The following is a 19597-nucleotide window of genomic DNA, read 5'->3' as shown; positions in this document are numbered from 1 at the left end:
CTTTGCATCAGGTGGCCAAAGTATTGGAGTTTCAGCTTCAACATGAGTCCTTCCAATGAATATTTAGGACTATTTCCTTTAGAATTGACTGATAAGCAAGAGTTATCTCAGTAAATCTCCCAGTGACTGGTAAACACTATAGTTTCAGATAGCAAATTGCTGGACTGAGTTTACTTAGAACTTGTGGGAGGAGGCAAAAAAGGAAAGAACTGTAACCTGGGCTTGGGAAGAATATCTAAGACGGATGAAGGGTAGGGAGGGACGTGGCCGGTGGGAAAGTGCAGAAGCTGAATGTTCATTGGTGAGAACACTCAAGATGTGCTTTGAAAGAATGCCTCTGCGGTCACAGCTAGTAGTTGAGGTTCCAGACAAGAACACATGGGCATGCACTGAGAGAAATAGGCCAGGCCCAAATTGTGAAGGCTGCTGGATGCCAGGCACTGGAGGTCCATCCTTCAACAAAAGGCCGTGAACTATTTTAGAATCACTTGTTCAGAAATATCTACCATGCAGGGGTGTCAGGCTGTATCGGGGAGCGGGGGCGTGGATAAGAAAGGGAAGGAAGGAAACCAGTACTGCGTGCCTGCTAAGTGCTGAGCAAGGTCTGTAGATGCCTCACTTCATTAAATCCTAAAACTTGGGTGGCAGTAGCCCCCTGTTAGAGATCAGGAAACTGATCTTGGAGAGGTTAGGTGTTGGGCCTCAACTGCTAAGTTGTGGAGCTAGAAGAGGCCTGGGAGACGAGTGTCAACTTCTGTGGGTGTGCTCTTTGTACCATACAAGCCTTCCTCTAGACTAAGCAGGTAGCACTTTAGGCTTGTTATGCAGCTGTTGCACAGGTCAGATGAGGTGCTGGGAGACCTGTCACTCCATGCTAGGATTGGATAGAAGGCTGTAGAGTAGAGATGCTGCTATTAGGATCAGGCTTCCTAATTCCACCTCCCAAGATTGGACCGTGGGACAGCCTACCCAGAGGAGAGTTGGGACAGCAGATCAGACAACCTAGGATTCACATAGCTTGCCAGGGACTGAGTTGGAAAGAAAGACCTTGAATGCAGCACATAAATCAACCTTTCTCTGTTGAGAATGTGCACAAAATGAAGTCAGATTGCCCCTGACTGGAAAGATAAATAACAGAGCATTAAGGAGAAAGCAATGAGCACGGGACACAGAAAGAAGTCAGAACTTGCTCCATTGGAGCTCCCTTCATGGAAACACTGGACAGGAGGGTGATAAGATGCTGAACCCCAGTAGTGGCAACAGTGATATCAAAGAGGAAGATCTTACAGGAAAGTAAGAAATTTCTCTGAACCCGCATACTTTGCTGAAGGGAATGTGAAATGGTACAGCTGTCTTGGAAAACAGTCTGTAAGTTCCTCAAAAAGCTAAACAGAGTTACCATATGACTAGCAGTTGTACTCCTAGGTGTAGACCCAAGAGAAATAAAAACACTGTTTAGTTGCAAAGTCATGTCTGACTCTTAAATTCATGTCCTACCCTTTGCAGCCCCATGGACTGCAGCATGCCAGGTTTCCCTGTCCTTCACTATCTCCTGGAGCTTGCTCAGACTCATGTCCATTGACTCGGTGATGCCATCCAACCATCTCATCCTCTGTTGCCCCCTTCTCCTCCTGCCCTTAATGTTTCCCGGCATCAGGGTCTTTTCCAATGAGTCAGCTCTTCATATCAGGTAGCCAAAGTATTGTAGCTCCAGCTTCAGCATCAGTCCTTCTAATGAACATTCAGGGTTGATTTCCTTTAGGATTGACTGGTTTGCCCTCATTGGAGTCCAAGGGACTCTAAAGAGTCTTCTCCAACACCACAGTTCAAAAGCATCAATTCTTTGGCACTCAGCCTTCTTTATGGTCCAACTGTCACATCCATGCATGACTACTGGAAAAACCATAGCTTTGACTATATGGACCTTTGTCAGCAAAGTCATATCTCTGCTTTATAATTTGCTAAGGGTGTCATAACTTTCCTTCCAAGGAGTAAGCATCTTTTAATTTCATAGCTGCATTTGCCATCCACAGTGATTTTGGAGCCCAAGAAAATAAAATCTGTCACTGCTTCTGCATTTTCCCTTCTATTTGCTGTGAAGTGATGAGCCCAGATGCCATGATCTTCGTTTTTTGAATGTTGAGTTTTAAACCAGCTTTTATCACTCTCCTCTTTCACCTTCATCAAGAGGCTTTTTAGTTTCTCTTCACTTTCTGCCATTAGAGTGGTATCATCTGCATATCTTGATTTCACCTTGGAATTCATCCAACCCAGCATTTTATATGGTGTACTCTGCATATAAGTTAAATAAGCAGGTGACATATACAGCCTTGACGCACTCCTTTCCCAATTTTGAACCAGTCTTGTTCCATATCCGGATCTAACTGTTGCTTTTTGACCTGCATACAGGTTTCTCAGGAGGCAGGTAAGGTGGTCTGGTATTCTCATCTCTTTAAGAATTTTCCACAATTTGTTGTGACCCACACAGTCAAAGGCTTTGGCATAGTCAATAAAGCAGAAGTAGATATTTTTTCTAGAATTCTCTTGTTTTTTCTATGATCCAACAGACGTTGGCAATTTGATCTCTGGTTCCTCTACCTTTTCTAAATTCAGCTCGAACATCTGGAGATAAAGACATATGTCTATAGAAAAAATTTTACATGGATATTCACAGCAGCATTATTTATAATAACCAAAAGGTAAAAACAACCCAAATGTCTATTAGCTGATGAATGAGTGAACAAAATGTAGCGTATGGGTATGTGGAATATTCGGCAATAAAAAGGAGGGAAATGCAACCTGCAACATGAATGAACCTTGAAAGCATTAAGCTAAGTGAAAGAGGCCAGTCAAAAAGACCTCGTATCGTATGACTTCATTTACATGAAATGTCCAGATGGGCAAAGCCACAGGGACAGTCTATTAATGGTTGCCTAGGGCGGTAGGGGATGGGGGTAATGGAGAGTGACTGCCAAAGAGTGTGGGATGTCTCCTGGGGTGATGAAAACGTTCTAAAAATTTATTGTGATGGTTGCATAACTGTGACTATACTAAAAGCCACTGACTAAACTGTACCCTTTAAATTAGTATATTATATGGTATGTGAATTAGATCACATAAAACTGCCACAAGAGAAGTGTCCTGGGGCATTGGTTGCTGGGTGGCAAGGAGTGCTGGGAAGTCACGAGCAAACACCTGATCTCCGAGGCTCTAAACTGGCTTGAGTGAAAGCTTCGATTTGTGAGGTGTTGGGGAGAGCGATGCATCCACAACCGCTCATCTTAGAAATCAGCCTGTGAAGGAAGGAGAGACCGGAAGAGCTGATGGAAGAGAAAGTTCAGACTGGCTACAGGGTGCTTTTCCAAGTTAGAGGGGCCTCCTCTCGATTCCCAGACTGGTCCCCACAGGTGTTACCAAGAATCCCTGAGCAATTTTCATGATTTCAGAAAGTCGGATGGAAACCTTCTGTGTCTGCAGAGAAAAGCTGCACAGGCCAATTGTATTACTTCTTTATGTTGTAATTAATAAGTAAGTAATCTTTATTACTTCTTTATGTTGACCTGGAAATCACTCTGTCAGGGTGTGATACCCTTGGTTATTGTGGGGCGTGGATCACCTCTGATTTGTTGGGGTATCTTTATTATAATGCATGAATCTGTGCTTAATAAACATGCATATAAACCTATATATGCGTTTCAAGAAACTTTCCTTACGCGGGATGCATGGGGAATCATCAAAGGAGCTCCCTAGAGATGCAGAACTCAGGGACTGCTAGTAACAGGAGAGAACCAAGACAAGGATGGGAAGAAACTGAGATGGGGAACAAAAATAACGTCACTGCAGCGTGATGATGCGGGAGGGACAGAAAGAGCCAGGAAAGAAGGACCAGAAAGGGAGGAATATGTACAAAACCTTGGGCTTGTGAAGTAGAGGCCAGTGGGTGTGCCAGGAAAGCATCAGAAACTCATGAAGCTCTTACCGTGTGCCAGGCTCTGGGCTGGGCCCTGAGGGTCTTATTCAGTCCTTATGAGATGTAGCCTTTTTTCGTACTTTGAAAAAATTATTGCATGGGGTTCTTCTTGGAAGTCACCTCAAATCCTTAATAAGGAATGAGGCTGGGCACACACATCTATGCACACCTAAAATTTGAGGGTGATGTCACTGGCACCGATAATGAAAATGTTTTAACAAGACTTACCCAAGGTTGTCAGAGCATCGAGTAGAGCATTCCAAATAAATAGAGTGCAGACTTGGAAACAGGATCGGGAGGGTCATTTCTCACGTCTCTGCTCTCCTACGCTCAGTCTCCACATAGCACCGAGTCCTTCTGCTTATCAGCCTGCCCACTGCTCACTTTTCTAGTACAATGGTCTGTTGGTTGACTTTCCTGTCCAGTGGCCCAGATTCATCCTTACATGTGTGACTTCACCTCTCTCTGCTTCACTCTTATCTTAAATGGGGATCGTAATGGAACCTACCTCACGAGGTAGGCGAGGTATTTAATGAAGGTTAAATAAACTAGTGTCTGGAGAGTGCTTGGCAGAAAATAAATCAGTGCCCAGGGAGGGTAACGTGTTATTACTATCCTGCAGAAAACTAGCAGGGCCGTCATCACAGCCTGGCTTACGTGAGAGGTAGTTTCCTATCGCCCTTAGAGAGCCTGGACTTCGAGCACAATGCTCTAGGCTCTTGGTGATTTGGCTCGCTGCAGTCTGGAGACCTCCAGCCCCCTTTTCCCACTCTCTCTTTCTTGACTTCTGGGCTCTGACTGCCGTGAGCTTCCCTTAGTGCCTGAGGGCACTGTAATGTTCATTTCCTGACCTTCTTAGGAGCTCTCTTGGCCCTTGGGCACCCTTTCTCCCTGGGTACACAGTGGCACTGTGCTGGGTTGCCTATGTATCTGATTCCTCCTGTAGACTAAGGCCCCAGGACGGCCAGACTAGGACGTCAGTCTCATTCATCAATGACTCCCCAGAGCTCTTGCTGGCACACTGCAGGCTCTCAGTGCTTATTTCTCAGGTACATAGATAGGGAAGGGGCATGGGAGGGAGGGAAGACGTGAAACAGAGCTGTGTTTCCGAAGTCCAGCCCTCTTGGCACTGTTCCAGGCTGCTCACAACTCTTCACGAGGGAGAGTGGGGCCTGGGACGCCGCCACTGCACCCCCACACTGATGAGCCTTTTCTTTCTGAAAGAAATCTGAGATTTGTAACTTCCCTGCCTCAAGTGCAAAGGACCCTGCAGTGCTTGCGGGTCAAGGAGCACACCCCCAAAAGAGACACCCCAGGTTCTCGGCACCTCACCCGCATCCCTTCCCACCTCCCCTCCCTCCCTGCATTCTGCTCCCCTTGCCACCCGCAGCCTTTGGGCACCTCCCAAAGACACACTGCTTTTTCCTGCCCGTGTGACTTCCAGGCCCCTCTCTTTCCAATGGATCTTTCCAGACCGGCCTCTGCTGTCTCTGCTGCCCTGTTTTCCTGACTCCTCACCCCCAGGCAACAGTATCAAACCTTCTCTCCGCTCCAACTGTGCCTGTAGAGCTGCTGTTACGGCCTGCCTCCAGCTGTGCTGTATTGTTCTATGTACTGCTTATCCGTGTCAACAAAGGTCTGTCTAGTCAAGGCTATGGTTTTTCCAGTGGTCATGTATGGATGTGAGAGTTGGACTGTGAAGAAGGCTGAGCACCGAAGAATTGATGCTTTTGAACTGTGGTGTTGGAGAAGACTCTTGAGAGTCCCTTGGACTGCAAGGAGACCCAACCAGTCCATTCTGAAGGAGATCAGCCCTGGGATTTCTTTGGAAGGAATGATGCTAAAGCTGAAACTCCAGTACTTTGGCCACCTCATGCAAAGAGTTGACTCATTGGAAAAGACTCTGATGCTGGGAGGGATTGGGGGCAGGAGGAAAAGGGGATGCCAGAGGATGAGATGGCTGGATGGCATCACCAACTTGATGGACGTGAGTCTGAGTGAACTCCGAGAGTTGGTGATGGACAGGGAGGCCTAGCGTGCTGTGATTCGTGGGGTCGGAAAGAGTTGGACACGACTGAGCGACTGAACTGAACTGAACTATCTGCCTATGTTCATTGGATGGACTGAATGTTCATTGGAAGGACTGATGTTGAAGCTGAAACTCCCAATACTTTGGCCACCTGATGCGAAGAACTGACTCACTGGAAAAGACCCTGATGCTGGGAAAGATTGAAGGCGAGAGGAGAAGGGGACGACAGAGGATGAGATGGTTGGATGGCATCACCGACTCTATGGACATGAGTTTGAGTGAACTCTGGGAGTTGGTGATGGACGGGGAGGTCTGCCATGCTGCAGCCCATGGGGTCGCAAAGAGTCAGACACGACCAAGTGACTGAACTGAACTATCCACCCAAGTGTCTAAATGCAGCCTACAGTGACCTTGGAATCCATGTGGCCTCACTGCTTGTGAGCTGTATACATTTAAGTAAGTCACTTATACCCACTAAGCCTCCCATGTGATAACTTATAGTAGTATTTGTAAAAATGGAGATGCCATCCCTACCTTACAAGTTTGGTGCCTGGCATGCTGACCTAGTCCTGGAAACCAGCCCAGGGGAAAGCCAGACGATCAGGCCAAAGTGTCCATGAATGTAGAGCAGGCAGGGTGTCCGGAGGAGCCCGAGAAGGCTCTGAGAGGGGGCTCCTTGGAAGAGAAGGAACCAGGAGGCCCAGGAGGGAAGGGCTGTGTTGGATTTGTGAGAAGTCGAAGAGGTGGCTGGCTCGAAGCTAGAGCCTCATCTGAGATCTGGACAGGGTGTTGGCGCTGGCCTCTCCCGCCCCTCCTCCACAGTCCACACTTGGTGACCATGACTGGCACATGGCTGGCACTGCCACAGAGACCACAGTCGTGGTCTGGGCTACCAGGAGGCCTGAGGCCCACGGGGCTGCACATGCGCAGCAGTTGTAAACTTTGTCCTTCTCTTCCCCTTTTTTACCCACTTTCCAAGTGGGCTAGTGGTAAAGAACCTGTCTGCCAATGCAGGAGATGCAAGAGACACGGGTTCAGTCCCTGGGTCAGGAAGATCCCCTGAAGGAGGAAATGGCAACCACTCCAGTAATCTTGCCTGGAGAATCCCATGGGCAGAGGAGCCTGGTGGGCTACAGTCCATGGATCGCAGAGTCGGACATGACTGAGCAACTTCACCTCCACCACCAGGTTCTGCGGTGGCTTGTCTGGTGCTGAGGTGAGTGACTAGAGGAAAGGAAGTCACTTCCCCGCCTCGTGTGGCTGCCAGTCGAGACAGGATGAACCCCAGCCCGGGTTGGTGGCGTTCCCCTCCCAGCTGGAAGTGATTTAAGCTTGTTGGATTTATATAACACTGAGGAACGGTAAACTGTGTAAATTTGCTATGTTTTCCAGGGACAGTTATTTATGGAGGGGCATTTTTAACTCAAGTGCAGAAGTGTTAAATCATTATAATAAATCCATGCTATTCAGACTTTCTTACATTGTAATAAATTTTTTTCTAAGCATGAATGAGGAGATCCATGCTTCCTCTAATATACCATTATGTATTTCTTCTCAAAATGACACAGCTTACTATATCAACTTGGAGAATAATAGAAGATTTACTGACTCAGAGGGGGAAAAAATGTTGAGTAGCAGTGAGTCTGAGAAGGGACTTGGGAGCGTGACCCCCACGCTGAACTCTTTGCTGGCCTCTTCCCCAGCCGTGTGCAGCCGCAGCAGGGGAAGACCTGGCTGCGGGCGCCTCCCCAAGATCCTCCCCAAGGGGTTCAGCCAGAAATCCAGTCACCTTCTGTTCCATCCTGTCCAAGGAGAGGTGTTAGGATGAGGTTCTACAAGACATGAAAGCTCCCTCCCTATGATGTGAAATCCCTTCCAGAAGCATCAGTCTAGCTAGAGAGCTCCCCTGCCCACAGTCCTCTCATCACCTGCCTCACCCCCCTCCTCACCTGGATGCCTAACTGGGCCAGAGGATTCACAGCTTTCATCAGATTCTCAAAGGACCCTGGAATCCAAAGAATTTGGGAATCACAGGTCTTCAGGAAACTCAGAAGCATCTTCGGACTGTCCACTAGGTACCAGACAAAGTCCAATGGCGTGGTCCCGGCAGCACCCAGGAACTATGTCAAGCTGCAGTTAACACACCCAGAGGTCAGTGCAGGCCCAGAGGCCTGAACGGCAGCCCCTGGGAAGGGGACTTCCATCAGCATTTCCCAGAATATAAGATTTCATTGCTGGGCAAGGGCTGGAAGGAAGAAAGGAAGATGCCCTGGACTGAGGAAGAGTGTCAAAGGCATGGAGACAGGGACCCCAAGGTAAGGGAGCTCATGGACAGCCTTGCAGGCTAGTTCTGGTGGTTAAGCTTGGAGAGCAGCAGGGCCCAGTGGAGAGAGACCAGCTGAGATTCCAATATGCAGCAACAGCTTCCGGTTTACCTAGGGCTCGGCCGGAGGCTGGGGTTCAGGTCTCGGCTCTGCAGCTATAACTGTGTGACACGTGCAGTTTCCTTCACCAGCAAACTCTGCCTGGCTTGCTAGATGTAGACAGCACACACCTGCACAGCCGGCTCACAGATGACCTGGGGATACAGCAAAAGGATGCTCGGGCATCTGCTGGGTGAACAACTGTGAAGCACTTCCTAAACATCAGGTCTTTTTATCATTTATCTAGTGGCTGGTAAGGGGCAATGGGCCCTCTGAAGCATGGAGACCTGGGGCTTCCATGACAACCAGGCAAAGCTACACCGGCCCGCTTCCTACCCGGCGCTTACCCGCAGCCCATCACCACCCCAGGCAGTGCCCCCAACCCTCTTCTCGGCCTTCAGGACAGCAGCCCACTGCACACCTGCCCGTTTCAGAATGCTGTTTACCTCCATCTCTCTCCACAGCCTGGGCTGCCTTCCCCAGAGTCAGGACTGTGCTCTCATCACCACCTCATACCCTTGTGCAGAATCGGACCCTTGCCTTGAGGACAGTCCAGAGCAGACAGAGTCAAGAATGGTTCCAGAGCGAGGACCCTGGAGCTGTGGTCCACGCACCTCCATCAGGGGGGCCTGCAGGCTGCCCACAGCCCTTCCTTCTCCCCTCCCGTCTCCACTCTCCACCTCTAGGGTTTTCAAATCTGTCCCTTCTCTCTTCAGAACTAAAGATGTTGTGTTTCTTGCTTTGCTAATCAGGCTGTTCCTGAGGATGGGGATGGGAATAGGCACCCCCTGGAGCCAGGATGGGGTAGCAGAAACCACGGTGGCCCCATCTCATCGCCCATGACACGCGCTGCTCATGTCCACGTTGGAGGGTCTGTCCTCTCAGATTCCCAGGGAAGGAAGGGTAAGTGGAAAGGGAAGGAGGGGCAGGGGTGGTCCCTACAGCACCCAGTCTAGATGGCTGACAGCTCTCAGGCTGACACAGCTGATGGTCAAACTGGCCACATTTTTTTTCAAACATTTTATTTTGAAGTCAGACCTACAGAAAAGTTTTAGAAATAATACAAAGAATCCCTTTACATGAACACCCTTCACCCATATTCCCCAGGGTTAACATTTTAACTCAGATTCACTCTATCTCACACATATATAATGCATATACCTCACACATGTATTATTACTTTTCTTCTGAAATATTGGAGAGTAAATTACAGACCGCCTACTCTCCCTTCCCCTAATAATTCAGCATGTATTTCTTAAAAACAAGGACATTCTCTTCCATACCCACAGGACAATGATTGAAATCAAGAAAGTAACATAAATAGAACGCTATTTTCTAATCTGCAGGACAGATTTAAATTTTGCCAATTTTCCTTTTTTTTAAAATTTTTTAAAGTTTCCTTTCCTCAAATATCTTTCTGACAAAACAAAAATAAAATCTCGGCAGGATCCAGTCTGTGCTCATAAGTTGCCTTTGGTTGTCATGTCTCTTTAGATGAGTACCAACTACTTATTCTGTAGGATGTCCCCAATTTGCACCGGTTTGCTTTCGTGTGACCAAATTCAGGTCTGCGTTTTCAGCAAGAATTTAATGATGTTGTATCATTCTCAGTAATCATACAGGGAGGCCCATGATAGCTATTTCATTCCAGGTGATATTAACTTTGATCACCAGGTTAAGATGATGTCTGCTGGGTTTCTCCACTGTAAAGTCACTTCCTTTCCTGTGTAACTTATAAGTATCTTGTGTGTGAGTCAGGAAGGGCATTACCTGAGACAATGTAAATACCATTTCTCATCTACCCTTGACCCAGGAGTTTCAGCAATCGATGGCCACATGCCACTTTTTTCTTTTTTTCCAAACTTACTTTCTGTTTGTTTTTAAATTAATTTATTTTAATTGGACGATAGTTACTTTACAATATTGTGATGGTTTTCACCATACGTCAACATCAATCGGCCACAGGTATGCCTATGTCCCCCCATCCTGAGCCCCCACCCACCTCCCTCCCCCACCCCATCCCTCTGGGTTGTCCCAGAGCACCAGCTTTGGGTGCCCGCTTCATGTTCTGAACTCAAACCAGTCATCTGTTTTACATATGGTAATGTACATGTTTCAGTGCTGTTCTCTCAAATCATCCCACCCTCGCCTTCTCCCACAGGATCCAAAAGTCTGTTTTTACATCTGTGTCTCCTTTGCTGCCCTGCTTGTAGGATCGTTGATTTTGTCTTTCTAAGTTACATGTATGTGTGTTAATATACAATATATGTCTTTCTCTTTCTGACTTACTTCACTCTGCATAATAGGCTCCAGGTTCAGTAGAACTGACTCAAATGTGTTCCTTTTTATAGCTGAGTAATATTCCATTGTGTATATGTATCACAACTTCTTTACCCATTCATCTGCCGATGGCCATCTAGGTTGCTTCCATGTCCTAGCTATTGTAAATAGTGCTACAGTGAACATTAGGGTACATGTGTCTCTTCCAATTCTGGTTTCCTCTGTGTGTATGCCCAGCAGTGGGATTGCTGGGTCGTATGGCAGTTCTATCCCCAGTTTTTTAAGGAATCTCCACACTGTTCTCCATAGTGGCTGGACTAGTTTGCTTTCCCACAAACAGTGTAAGAGGGTTCCCTTTTCTCTACACCCTCCCCAGCATTTATTGTTTGTAAACTTTTTGATGCTGGCCATTCTGACCTGCGTGAGATGGTACCTCATTGTGGTTTTGATTTGCATTTCTCTAATAATGAGTGTTGCGCATCTTTTCATGTGTTTATTAGCCACCTGTATGTCTTCTTTGGAGAAAGGTCTGTTTAAGTCTTTTGCCCACTTTTTGATTAGGCGTTCATTTTCATATTGAGCTGCTTGTATATTTTGGAGATTAATTCTTTGTCAAACTTACTTATTTTTAATTGAAGGAAAATTTGCTTCAGAATATTGTGTTGGCCTCTGCCACACATCATCATGAGTCAGCCATAGGCATACATGTGTCCCCTCCCTCTTTAATGTCCCTCTGACCCCATCCCACCACTCTAGGTTGTTACAGAGCCCTGGTTGGAGTTCCTGAGTCATACAGCAATTTCCCATTGGTTATGTATTTTACATATGGCAGGGTATATGTTTCCATGTTAGTCTATCCATTCATCCCACCCTCTCCTTCCCCCCCGCCCGCCCATGTTCATAAGTCTGTTCTCTGTGTCTGCGGCTCCATTGTTGCCCTGTAAATATGTTCATCAGCACTATCTTTCTAGATTCCATATATATGCATTAATATATAATATTTGTGGTTTTTTCTGACTTACTTCACTCTGTGTAATAGGCTTTAGGTTCATTCACCTCTAGCATTGACTCAAATGCATTCCTTTTTATGGCTGAGTAATATTCCATTGTATATATGTACCATAGTTTCTTTATCCATTCATCTGATGGACAGCTATGTTGCTTCCAAGTCCTAGCTATTGTAAGTAGTGCTGCAATGAACGTCAGGGTACAGCTACATGGCATTTAAATCCGTAGTCTTCTGCTGTGTTCCCACCACCCTCTTTGACGGTCCCAGTGCTAGGAGACAGGCTGGAAAAGGAGACAGTTATTGTCCTCAGGACCTTCAGCTGGAGAGGGAGCTATAGACTCAGAGCAACACAGGACACTGTTAACAAGGGCCGGTGAAGTGTCTCCACCCTGAGGGCAACAGGAGGTCAGGAAATAGGTGCTTAGTTTGAGCTGAAGACTCCTGAAGATGAACCTGAACCAAGGGCGGGAGAATCTGAATGGTCAGAACCTTGGGAAAACAGGAGAAGCTGTGTCCATAAGCCATCTCTGAGGGCCCCAATAGGACCAGAATCCCAGGAGGGTCCCTGTCATCTCCAGCTCCCCAGGTACTAAGAAGACCAGAACCACCAGGCTTCCTTGTGATTCCTGGTCAGAGTTGGGGAAGCTGAGACACAGGGGCCTTGCCAAGAGGACACAGGTGTGGGGTGCTTCGGGAGGACTCGTGGGAGGCAGCTCCCCCCGCCCTGCCGCCACTCCACACCTTCTCGTTCATTCAGCAAACATCACTGAGCACCGACTATGTGCCCGACACTGAGTCAATGCTGAAAGTACAAAATGCTCTCAAGTAGTTCTTGATTAAAAGGGATGCTGTGGGCCCAGAGGCCTCGTCAGGTCACCCAGCTCTCCGACAGGATAGCAGGGGTCCTCTGCGCAGTTGAGAGCAGAGCAGAGCAGAATGGTGGGTAAAACCCTGCTCGCCCCTGTGCAATCATCTCATCCTGGTGCCTCTCATGTTGAGAGCTTGGCTGAGGGCATTCAGGGCTTCCCCGCTCTGCACCTCCTCTTTCCCCTCCCAGCACTCAGCAGAGAGCTCTGGGCACAAAGGGACTGGGCCGAATCCTTGAGACCCACCCAGGACACCTCACTTTGCAGGGGAAGAAACTAACATGGAGGTCTGAGATTTTCCAGGCCGGTCCTGTCTCCACTCTTCTGCCCTGTGGTTAGGCCGCCTGTCTCTGAGGCTTATAAATACAGTCAGTCAGAGGCTTCCGAATGAAGACTTCTTATACTTGTGCCTTGGAAAGGTAGCCCCCTCCAAAGTCATACAGTGATTATAAGCATGGAACCTGCTATCTGGGACTGGGCTCAAACCCCATCTCTGTCAAACCAGGCGACTTGCAGCACGCCACTTAAGCCCGTCTGTAAAACGGGGCGTAGGCTGGTTAGGAAGGTTAACTGGGATGGTGTCAGTGAAGTAGCCAGGACGCCGCCTGGCCTGTCAGTAATGGCTTCGTTTTAGACAAGGCTGTGCCTTCCCCAGCATGATCCCCACTTACCTGAGGCATCTTGCAGGTCTTTAGCATCTCTGGGGTCCTTTGTTCCTCCATAACCCTCTCCCTCGGGGTCTGTTTAACCCCTGCTCACCTTGCAACACTCAGTCCAAGTGTCTCCTCCTCTCTAGTCTGAGCTACTGGCATTGTCTCATCAGGGCTGCCCCAGGCCCCTGCACAATTCACCAGGCTGTCCTGCCGCCGTCTTTACCAGTCAGGGAACCGTGGGAGGGGACAGTGCCGCTGATTTTGAAGCCGGGATCCACTACTTGCTTCCAGTGGGATTTTTTTTAAACTTGTGTATTGTGGTTTAGCCAACTAACAATGTTGTGATAGTTTCGGGTGAGCAGCCTGACACTGTTCAGGGGCACTCAGCTGTACATGTACATGTATCCGTTCTCCCCAAACTCCCCTCCCCTCTAGGCTGCCAGACAACACGGAGCAGAGTTCTAGGTGCCACGCGGTAGCTCCTTGTTGGCTATCCATCTAAAATAGAGCAGTGACTTGCAGTGTGATTTGCAGCAAATTATGTACCTTCCCAAGCCTCTGGTTGTTCATCTGATAGCACCTTACAGGATGACTTCCGGGATTCGAGAACACACCCACAACACACTGGCCTTGTGCCTGGAAGGTGGCTGCGTGTGTAGTCTTCATCACCCCACCCCCGGTCCTCGTCACTGAGCGGGCACTGGATGTGTGCACTCGGTGGAGTGCTAAAGGAACAAATACACTCCCAACCCAAGGTGATTCGCATTAAAAAAAAAAAAAAGCATAACTAATTAAGGCCCTAGTCTCACCCAAAGAAAAAGGCCTAATGACAGGATCTGAGGGCCTGAGCAGGGCAGGAGTGCAGCAGGGCAGGGGTGTGGGGTCTGCTCTGTGGCCCTCATGTTAGTTTCCAGGAGCTGCCTGTGCAGAGCGAAAATGCCCCACAGGAGCCTTGTTTCCAAAGCCCCTCTTTGGACCCCAAGAGGGCCCTGAGTGGAGGGCAGAAGGGAGATGGGTGGACAGCACCCAGCTGCCCTGGATTTCCTGCCATCCTAATGCCAAAAGCTGAGCCCCAGGACAAGGCAGGAGAGAAGGGCAACAGCCAAGAAGGTTCATGTGGAGACTCTGGAGATGAGGGCCATCTTTGTGCCTTAGTTAGTGGATCGGGCACCTTCGGAAATGGTCAGTTTCCCCTTGATTTGGAGTGATGGTGAACCAGTTTGCATTTATCTTGCTGCTGCTGCTAAGTTGCTTCAGTCGTGTCTGACTCTGTGCGACCCCATGGACTGCAGCCCACCAGGCTCCTCCATCCATGGAATTTTCCAGGCAAGAGTACTGGAGTGGGGTGCCATTGCCTTCTCCGGCATTTATCTTATCAACATGCTTATAGTTTTATCCAGAGTTTAGCGTGCTGGGGAAAACCAAGCTGACATAGCTCACAAGGGTTTTGAACTTCAGGTAGCAGCATAAAATGTTAATAAATGCTCCATTTATTTCCATTTACTTTCATCTCCTTGTTAATAATAAAAGCTAACCAGGCCTTTGGGTTTTTTCCTCTCTCCCTCCACTCTGACCCCACCATCAGGTGGGAGGGGCACATCCTGCATGCCCTCACCTGTACAAGCACTGGGCCAGCCCAGATAATCCAGGAGGGGAGGGAAGAAAAGGACTGACCTATGTCAATAGAGGCAATGCCATTTGCTAAAGGTAAAAATTAATATTATTGAGAAAAAAAAAGTGAGAAGGAGGGACAGGAAAAGAGAGACACGAGAGAAGGGTTGGAGGGGAGCAACTGTGCAGAGAATTTACAAGTGAGGGAGACAAGACGCAGAGGCTAAGAGCACAGCTCTGCAGACAGCCCTGGGCTGGAACCCTGACACTGGGTCATCTCGGTGGGGACTTACCCTCTCCGAGCCTGGTTCCTCATCTGTCAAACAGGGATGATAACACTGAGCTCAGAGAATCAGATAAGATTGTAATTAAGCAGCTCTTCACAGTGTCTGGCTCAGGACAAGCACCTCAGCAGTGACTGCTCCCCCATGCCTCAAAGGGATGTGCCCGGCTGATGAGTGTGCTGGAAAGGACTGGGTTCCCCTGCTCAGCCAGGGGCTCCTGAGCAGCCCCATGCCTGGGCTCACTTCCTGGGAATCCCACCAGCCAGCTTCGGGCCTGGGCCTGGCACCACCTGACTCTGGGTCTCCTTCCTGATAACTGAGTTCCTAACACCAATGCACACACATCTGCACACTAAAGACCAAGGTAAACAAGACATCTGGTAACACTGGCTACCTTTGGAGACAGGAATGGGTGACTGGATTCAGGAGTGGAAAGACTTTTTATCATACGCCTTTTCATATTTTTTGAATCTTGAAATATGTGTTACCAATTCCAAAAACTATATAAAATTTTTTAGCTCAAAGACCAAACTGACGTGCAGCCTGAGGCTCTGTGAACCAGGAGAGGATGCCTGCAGACACTGACAGCCACAGTGGTGTTGGGGAGGCTCATGGGGAAAAGAAAGGGCAGAGAGAGAGGAAGGGGCAGAGGACCGCTGTGAATAGGGGTCCCCAGGAAGGTGTGTGAGCAGTGAGAGACAGAGAGGTGTGCACCCAAACGTGATGGATTCTCTGGGAGTGTCACAGGCTCACTGAACTTAGAGAAAGTGATGGGAAGTGGCCTGGCACCAAGTTCAAGCTCACTTGGTTGGGACGTGAATTGTCAGTGGGGTGTAACTAAGGAAAGGGAAGGAGGAGGGGCTCAGAGCCTGAATTACTCATTCTGAGAATCTGTACTATTCAAGAATTCGCAACTCAGAGGATCCTCTGGATGGGGCGTGGTTGTGTGTAACTGTGTCTCCTTTACTCCTCACAGCTCTTGGGGGTGGGGCTGTATTGGTATACCCATTTCAGAGATAAGGAAACTGAGGCTCAGAGAGGTTAGATCAGTTTTCCAAAACAACACCAGAGATCTATGCATCTCTTCGAAGCCCTTCGAAGCCCACGCCTTTTTCACTCTGACATACAGTCTCCCACCCTCCTCCTGGTCTGGGCAGATCGTGGTTAGATGTCCACGAAGATACAAGGTAAGACAGAGACATTCAGGGTTCCCTGAAGAGATGAGGAGCTAGGTTAGCGTGAAGAAAAAGAAGTTGGGGTGATAAGGAGGGGTCTGGGGTGCTGGCTGTCCACTAGCCAGGCCTGGGAGCCTGGGGTCCGGGAGAGCTAAAGACCAGAGACTGATGGGGTAAGGGAGGACCTACAGGGAGAAGGGAGGACAGCTTAGGGAAATAGGAGGGGCAGTAGAAAGAGAAAGCTAGAAAGTAAAAAGTTGATACTCAGCTGAGAGGAAAGGGAGTGTCGGCTACCCACGCATTCCAACTGTCCTCTTATTCCTTTAAAGCGTTTGCAGAACACCTACCTCTCTGGAACATGCTTTCAGTTGCCTAAAGTTTGTCCTTCCTTCCTGCTTGAACTCATTCATCCCTGCAGGCAGTGGATCAACATGGACTGAACTTCTGGCTAACTAGAGGGAATAGTCGATGGAAGGCGGGGAATCCATGGTAGCTAATAATTTTGGTTTGGGGGAATTCCACTTTGGGAGACACAAATGGCATTCACACCAAGGCTGGTGCTGTCCCCGCGGGCAGGGCTGGGGCCGTGAAAGTGCTGCCCAGGTGTTCCCTTACCATCGGACTCACCTGGGAAATGTCCATTTGGTTCAACTGGGTGCAACTGGAACACAGGCCCTGCAGACCTCGTGCCAGGAGGAGCTACAGATTCACCTGGTCTGGAGGCAGCAGAACATGGAAGATGGATGTTGGACTTGGAGGCACGCATGTGGGTGGGAAAACTCTGGGATATTCCATGTGTGGCAGTACCAGCGCCCTGTGTGCAGGAGCAGGTGGGATCCAGCTCAGAATAGGGACAATGTCGGATCTTTATAGAAACCCAGAAGGAGAGGAAGTGAAGTGAAGTGAAAGTCACTCAGTCGTGTCCACCCCTTTGCAACCCCATGGACTATACAGACCATGGAATTCTCCAGGCCAGAACACTGCAGTGGGTAGCCTTTCCCTTCTCCAGGGGATCTTCCCAACGAAGGGGTTGCACTGAGGTCTCCCCCATTGCAGACGGATTCTTTACCAGCTGAGCCTGCAGGGAAGTCCAAGAATACTGGAGTGGATAGCTTACCCCTTCTCCAGCGAATCTTCCTGACCCAGGAATAGAACTGGGGTCTCCTGCATTGCAGGTGGATTATTTTTACCAACTGAGCTATCAGGGATGCCCAAAGGAGATGGGAGCTATTAACTCAGTGTGTGTGTGTTAGTCGCTCAGTCATGTCTGACTCTTTGTGACCCCACAGACTGCAGCTCGCCAGGCTCCTCTGTCCATGGGATTCTCCAGGCAAGAATACTGGAGTGGGTAGCCATTCCCTTCTCTAGGGGATCTTCCTGACCCAGGGATCAAACCTGGGTCTTCTGTATTGCAGGTGGATTCTTTACCATCTGAGCCACCAGGGAAGCCAGAGGTCTCAGTAAACATTCTTCTCATATTAACATTGCACAGAAAGGAGGAAGAGAGAGAAGGAAAGAGAAAAGTGAGAGAGAAGATATGAGTACAGAAGGGTGGATGAAGAGTTGGAAGGCCTTTGAAAGTGCTGCCAGGGCAGGGGCTGGAGGGAGGCCCGGGTACCAGTGCCCACCTGCGCGTGAGGCTGGGAGAGGCACAGGGAGGCCCCACGCTTACACAGCAAGGGTGCAGCTGCCCGACAGGCCAGAGCATGTCAGTGTGGCATCAATAACACTGAGGGGAAACAGAGGTGTCTGCCAATGAAATGACTTGATAACTGGGATTTTCTTCAAAATAATCGGGGAATTGATGTATGTTAAAGCTAAGTGCTGTGTGCACAGGGGGTTGTTATGCAAGTATCTCTACTTTCCATTATGCGTGAAATAAAAAGTTTATAAGAATAAACAAAAAGTCTTTTAAAAAAGTAGGGAAGCAGTGAAGGAATCACACACTGCAGGTAGAATATAGCCTACCCTCCATATCCACGGATGAAGAACCCACAAAGACAGAGGCCCGACTGTACTGGGCCATTTTGAGCATCCATAGACTTTGCTTATCTGTGGGGGTCCAGGAACCCATGCCCTGAAGATTCCGAGGGATGACTGTACTACCAGAGGAACAGAAACCGTAGATATAAGTAGAAATGAATGAGAACTGTGTTTTGGGTTTTCTCAAATAATACTGCAAATCAGGGTTTCTTAACCTGGGGGTGACGGATGGGCTGTGGGACCCCTGAACTCCCCGTAATCATGTGCAAAGTGATCCGAGAGTTTGCAGCAACTTTTCAGGAACCTCTGGTGCCCCCCGCGCCCCACCCCCGACACACCCCACAGAGGCTAATACATTTACCTTCTGTCTTAAATGTGCTGTGTGTACCCAGTCACTTGGTGGATGGTTTTAAATAAAGGTTTATTTTCTAGAACTGGCGTATTCACACCTGGGCCCTGTGTTTTCATCTCTCTTCTCAGTCAGCCATGCCTGGAACAGAGCAAAAGAGGCCGACCCACTGCACAGCCCAGCTCCTCGGGGATAGTTCCCTGAGGCCCCACTGCCCCTGAGCCAGAGCAGTGGAGGTGGGGGTGCGCTGTGCCAGAGAGAAGGGGACACAGTGGGGAAGGGCTGGGGAGGCCGGCGGGGCTCCCTGGGGTCTCAGAGAGTGACTGGAGGCAGTGTGGTTGAAGCTGTCACCCTCTGGCAGGCACAGTGGCTTGCAGCTGCAAATGTCCAACAGAAACCATGGTTTTGTATAGTCTGAGGCTACCCAGAGAATTCAGTAGAAAATACCTTTTCCTTCCTCACAGGGTGCATAACTCCCAGTGTGACATCTGCCCCTCGCAGTGAATTCCTCCAAGAAGTCCAGCTCCCTAGAGGCTCCCCAGAACTGGCAGGTTAAGTGTGGGTTATTTCAGAGGACAAGGAGGGTCTCACCTTAGAACCTCAAGGCTTGAAGGCCTGCCCCAGGTCCCGAGGAGTGAAGGCCCTTTCTCCCCAGGCTAGCATCTCCACAGGCGAGCAGGGGACGCACAGGAGAGGGCCCTGCCTGGGGACTGAGATGCGAGGCAAGGAGGGAGGCAGGACCCAGGTGCTGCTTCCCGCCACTCCCCCCACACAGAGGACGGGGAACTGAAGCCATTCCCAGCCTCTCACAGGAGGGCACAGACAGACAGACAGACCCCTGTGCCTGCCAGGACTCCCGTCATCTCCCCCTCCCATCACGTGCGGGGAGATGGAGACCCTTGGTGGGGCCTGCCCATTCCTAGACAGGTCCACAAGGCTAGAGGCCGGGCCCTGGGGACAAGATG

Source organism: Bos indicus x Bos taurus, chromosome 24 (genome assembly GCF_003369695.1).
Source record: "Bos indicus x Bos taurus breed Angus x Brahman F1 hybrid chromosome 24, Bos_hybrid_MaternalHap_v2.0, whole genome shotgun sequence".
Taxonomy (NCBI): Eukaryota; Metazoa; Chordata; class Mammalia; order Artiodactyla; family Bovidae; genus Bos; species Bos indicus x Bos taurus.
This window is presented reverse-complemented; position numbering follows the sequence as displayed.